At 40.9% G+C, this 6,000-nt stretch overlaps 1 long non-coding RNA gene across 1 annotated transcript in view; it reads right to left on the minus strand.

Annotated features, from left to right (window-relative positions):
• LOC144791279 (uncharacterized) overlaps positions 1-3,548 on the minus strand; it is a 287,934-nt gene extending 284,386 nt beyond the window's left edge. Inside the window, exon 1 of the long non-coding RNA XR_013602348.1 lies at positions 3,397-3,548. This is a non-coding gene — a long non-coding RNA (uncharacterized LOC144791279). The remainder of the gene's footprint in view (positions 1-3,396) is intronic.
• Between the last annotated feature and the right edge of the window lie 2,452 nt (positions 3,549-6,000).

A 6,000-nucleotide genomic window follows, 5' to 3' on the forward strand; every position in this document is an offset into this window, starting at 1 on the left:
CATCTACGTAACAGCGCAAATAGATAAACCCAGCTTAGGGAGTCAAACACCCTGTCCATATCCACGAATAGGAGGGCCGCCCGCTTATCAAGCCCCCGGATAGCCGCCACAGCAACCTGTATGCGGCGAATCTCTTGATCTTTTGAGAACTATACGAACTAAGTGGACATATTTTACATTGTGTTTGGCCAGTATACAAAGACTGTATATTTGTTATCAGTCCCACATGCAGTTTTGTAAATATATGCCCCTTGATTTCTATTTGGGAATTCCTTCCCCTTTTTTGAATTTCTGTTCAACTCCTTACACTCTTGAGCACCCTTCTTTTCACGTTCCCCTGGGGCAACCCTCTCTCTTTTCTCTGACTTTATTAGGCTTCCAAATGTAGTGTTTTGATAACAAAATAAAATACATAATGTTTTTTAAATTATTGGTTGTTGTACATCATGTATCCTCAAATGAAAATGGTTTCATGTAACCGTGAGCTGATCTTTTGTATGCTCCAAAATGTTTAGTGATTAGTGGCTAAAAAGTAACTAACTTTGAGAGATTGGTCAAGGACCATTGTTTTTGTATCGATTGACACCCAGGTCCAAGGACTCTTTGTTGGGTTACCCCATTGATTATAATGGTTACCTTGTGCAGGGAACCCCTGCAAGGGTTTATTTGTTTCTCAATTGTCTTAATTTGTATAATTTATGTTCTTCTTCGTCAGGAAGTGCTTTATGTTTACTTATGTTCTAGGCACATTTTTTAATTTGTATTTGCATTAATATGAGATATGTCTGAAAAGGAAACATTGACATATAGTGAAGAATACATAGACCGGTTGCTACAGGTCCTGGGCGGCTTTGGCTTCTTGGGAGAACTACACCTAGTATTGACCTTTCATTGAATGAAAAGATAAACAGACTAGAAAGATTAGAAAAGAAATGAATCCGGAAAAGGCTACATGGACATGTTTTACCAAGTATTTACAGTCCAATGTCATTCCTGTGGGATTACAAGTGAGGAATAAACCCGCTAGCTTTGTTGAAAATCCCAAATTCAAGGAGAATTTCAGCTTGGTCTCCAATAATTGCTCCAGACTCTGAATGGTGCTGAGGATAGCGACAGCTCTTGAGGAGGTAGACTGTTTAATTAAGGAGATTGCTGATTTGAAGAAATAAATAGCCGACGATAAAGCACTCACTAATGCCAAAGAGTCATTAGATAGGCTTGAGAGAACGAATAAGGACTTTGACATACATGCAAACCACTAAGCTTGATAAATTAGCCAAAGATATCAAGTTTTATGACAAAAAGCCCTTCTATCCCTACTTGCAGGAAGGTTATTACGTGAAGGAGTCACAAGGGAGATTTTCAACCAGAGGAAGGGGTGGTTTTAGAAAATGCACTACCTTTTCTGATTCGTCACCTGCAAGTGGGTCTGACAGTGAGGCAGAAAGACCTAGCACCAGCACAAGCACAAGTAACCCAGGCAAGGCATACTCAGATCAACAACCCCCTTTTTTATTGGAATGACCATGGTGGGAATACAGAGGGAGAGGCCAACCCTGGGGGAGACCCAGGGCAATGGGAGAACCTACCTGGAACAGAGGAAGAGGGAGGGTGAAGAAACAGGTACACTACCAACAGTAAACACACGGGGAAATACAGACCCACCAACAACAACACAGGTGGTAGTGAGTACATCAGCCACACCAAGAAACCCCATTGTGAACCTATCCACATACACTTTGCAACCAGATGAACAAAATGTTTTAGAAAAGGGTTTGTCTTTTGTACCGACTTCATTGCCTAACACTTTCAATCTCAAAATGGAACTGCATCAGTTTTTTAGGAAAATAAATCTAAAACACTATTTCCATAAAGTCCCTTTCCAACTCACTTTTCTCCTGCACAGGTCTCCGAACTCCATCTAAAAGTATCCCTCCTACTCACCTAAAGTCACATAGGATTCTGGCATATGAACAGGTGGTAATGCAGGATATTACCAAATCTCTTTCCCAAAGGCAGTATGTCAGGTACAATGTCACCAAATCAGAACGTCTGGCTTTAACAACACTTAGTAACAATGCCAATATAGTCATAAAGCCCGCTGATAACGGGGGAGGGGGCAATTGTTATTCGAAACACAGAGGATTATAAAAAAGAGATCCTATCTCAGCTGGGGGTACAGGGCCATTATGAGAAACTCAGATCAGACCCTACTAAAGAAATGACTGAGCTCATTAAGCATATTACCCTTAAAGGTCTAGAATAAGGTTTTTGAGCGAACACAAATTTGACTATATCAGTAATAAACACCCGAGGTCACCTACTATTTATACCCTCCCCAAAATTCATAAACGGATGCATGATCCACCAGGGAGACCAATCATCTCTGGATGTGGCTCCATTTTAGAGCCACTATGTAAATACATAGATGTATTTCTCAAGCCAATTGCGGAGCATACCATCACTTACTTGAGAGATACGATGTAAATGATTCAATTGGTGGACAATCATCCGTATAATGGCAATTGTAATCTTCTTTAAAGAAAATTTGACCCTCTGCACACCTTTTAATAGAAATCTTATCTTAAATATGCAAACTGTTTCATTTGATCCTAATGTTACGTGGTGCTGCCGCTAGAACTGACTGGCTCACGTCAGTGCCAAACACAACCAACAAACAGAGACTGTTTGAGAGCAACGCACTATTCACAAGCCCCCGTGGGGTGCTCCTGTTTAAACACAATTTTGCCTCTGTTTAAACACAATTTTATGCCTTCAATGTCTGTACACACTTTTTTGTAAATCAAATTTTCTCTTCCAAACTTATTGTCCATGCAACTCTCAGTTGTTGCCACAAAAACAGAAAGTTCAAATGCTTGAAGACGTCATGTTTTTAATGACAATTTTCTTTCTTGTATTTTCTTTTCTTTGAGTACATTACATCATGTACATAAGTACATCTCAACATCGTGTGCAATCAATCCCAATGCATTTCGGTATCGATATACCTTCATCAGGGAAATACTGAAATTAAAACCAACATAACGAAAATCATCAAAACACAGAATTGGGGAATGTATGGACCCAACCTCGTGTGCATGCAAAACGTTGTGTAATTTTGTCATAACGAGTCCCAAATCTACAAGCGTGCTGGTGCCTCTGTGCGTCTATTGTGCGATCTGTGAACGTAACCACTTGCATACCAAACTACCCTGTGTCACTCTACGACCACATGCTGGTCAATAACTGAGATATTCATACCTGAACTGCTAAGTCGGTTACTGACCGCTCTATTAAATGTGCTGAGTTCCTGTCTGAAAAAATGAAATATTGTCAATGCCTCCTGACAGCATTCCTTGTAACCATAACACGCTCCGGTTTCGAAATGCCGCCTACCTTTAGAGTCCACTGTCTTTAAGTATCCCGTCTCCTCTGTATCTGCACGGACCTTGCTGCTAATTCTTACAGTTCTGCAATTTAAGAAACTGTGTTACACCCTGTTCTGGCACGCCCCGATTCACATGGGCGCTCAGTGCAATAGCGCGACTACCGCCTCTTACCTGACTCCTCTACATCCAGCCCGCCTCTCACCGTCTCGCGTTGTTCATAGACGGTTTCCTGTTTCCTAAATGCGACCGCCTCCACCCGACTGAACACTAAAAATGGACTGCTCATGTTATATGATGACGGGCGCCATCTTGAGATAGTCTAATCATGTCAACACTATGTATAGAAGATAACTAGACTAACATGTAAACTTAAATGATATTACGAATAAACTCCTACCCTCTATACTCATAGTTCTATAGAATTTTGATGGCTTATCATGTAATTAGCACATTTCACTCGGTCCTTGTTTTGACAAAATTACATTGCATGCATTGGTAGAAAACTGTATTTAAATCCTACACATTACAACAATCATGATTGATACAGATTTATAAAAAACACATAAATTCAATTTTATCATTGAGACCTCATTGTTCAAGCGTATTCAGACTCCGAATCCAATATGTTTGTCTTTGGGACAATTGGCGGTTAGTGTCAGCATGTAACATTTCATCTATGCTCTCTAGTACAGTAAATCGCAATTGTGGTATAGTGTGCTGCCGCTCTTTCCAATGCATGGCCAGGTTAGACTTAGGATTACTGGTTCTTATCATGCTCTTGTGCTCCGTGATACGAACCTTAACCTTCCTCGTGGTTTTCCCCACATATACCAGCCCGCAGTGGCATTTGATGGCATACACAACCATGCTGGTATTGCAGTCTGACGTGTGTCTCAGTTGAATTTGTTTGCCTGTCTGTGGGTGTGGGAAAACATCCCCTACCATAACATTACTGCAGTGGCCACAGTTGTGGCATTTCACCATACCTCTATGATGGACGGTGCCTGTTCTAGTGTGCGATTGCTTCAATATTGTAATCTTCTTGCCACCATGGATATTACATTGCTTTATATGAATATCCCTCAGGTAGAGGCACATACAGTCATGAGAAGAGCTTTCGAAAAACGCCCCAGACCACATAGGGTTCCAACTGAATGTATCATTGAACTTCTAGAGATTGCCATGACCAGGAACTTCTTCAGCTTTCAGGGTGGCTTCTTTTTACAAACAGAAGGAGTCACAATGGGGGAAAGTTTTGCGCCAAAACTAGCTATTATATATATGGACGATTTCGAACACACTTATGTCCTTAACGAAGAGAACCCCTACAGTCAATGTATTGGACTATGTTGTTGGTACATTGACAATGTTTTACTGATATGGCAAGGGAGTGAACATCAACTGAAAGAGTTCCATACTTGGCTTAATAACTGCTCGGACGATATAACATTTTCATTAGATTTTAGCAAATTGTCAGTCAACTTCCTAGATATAACGATAAAAGTGGAGCAGGAGAAACTATACACCAGCTTATAATGAAAAGAAAGTCAACGTAATACCCTTTTACTTTATTCAAGCCATCATCCACGCAACCTTAGGGACAATTTACCATTTGGCCAATTAATAGAGTTGCATAGGAATAGTTCCAAGAAATAATTCTATTTTCTTGAATCAGCAGAACAACTGATATCCTGCCTCATGGATAGGGCCTACCCTCTAAGACTCCTAAAAAAGGCACGCAAACGTGCATGGTTCAACCACACAGAGTCCCTTTTGGAACCCAAAGAGAGAGATACCACTGACCAGGATTGGTTAGTATGCGTACCCACCTTTTGTACCAAAAGTAATATAATTAAGAAATCATGAATAGCCCCTGGCATTTAGAGGCAGAGGAGCTCGGTGCAGTACCACCTCCAAAGCATGCTTTTGGAAAAGTCAAAAATGTGAGGGAGTATATAGTCAAATCTCTTTCACCTATGGAACCAGGGACCCTACAAATGACCTTATGGAATATTCCGCCTGTCAAAGGACATTTTAAGTGTGGACAATGCACGGTGTGTTCCATGACTAATGAACTTAAAACATTCATATATAGAAACTATACGCATCCACTTCAAGATCACACAAATTGCAATTCGACTGGAGTGATCTATGCCATATCTTGCCCCTGCGCCTCTCTGTACATCGGTCAAACCATACAAAAGGTTAAGACACATATCCTGCAACACTGCACTTTAGAACCTTGAGATACACACCTGAGAGCCTACGTTGGTGGGTTCGTTAGAAGGTCCAAGTCAACCCATGGGGTGGTGATTTTTCCAGGGTTCTAAATCTCCGCGAGTGAGATGGATACAGCTTTTTGACACGGTAGCAAGAAGATTAAATGAGTATGAGGAAATTACCAGGCAGGTATCAGTACTCAATAATAGTTGACAATTTAGTCGTTTACCCCTTGACTTGACTCTCTCCTAGCACCGACTGCAGCTTGAGCATCACACACACGGGGTCCTGTGCATTCATTTAGTACCCCTGGGTTTGAGGTCAACATTATCTGAATTGCTCAACAAGTATATTGATATGGTTCCCTCTTTCTGACTAGGTCTAATGCCAT

This window comes from Lissotriton helveticus, chromosome 11, assembly GCF_964261635.1.
Source record: "Lissotriton helveticus chromosome 11, aLisHel1.1, whole genome shotgun sequence".
NCBI lineage: Eukaryota > Metazoa > Chordata > Amphibia > Caudata > Salamandridae > Lissotriton > Lissotriton helveticus.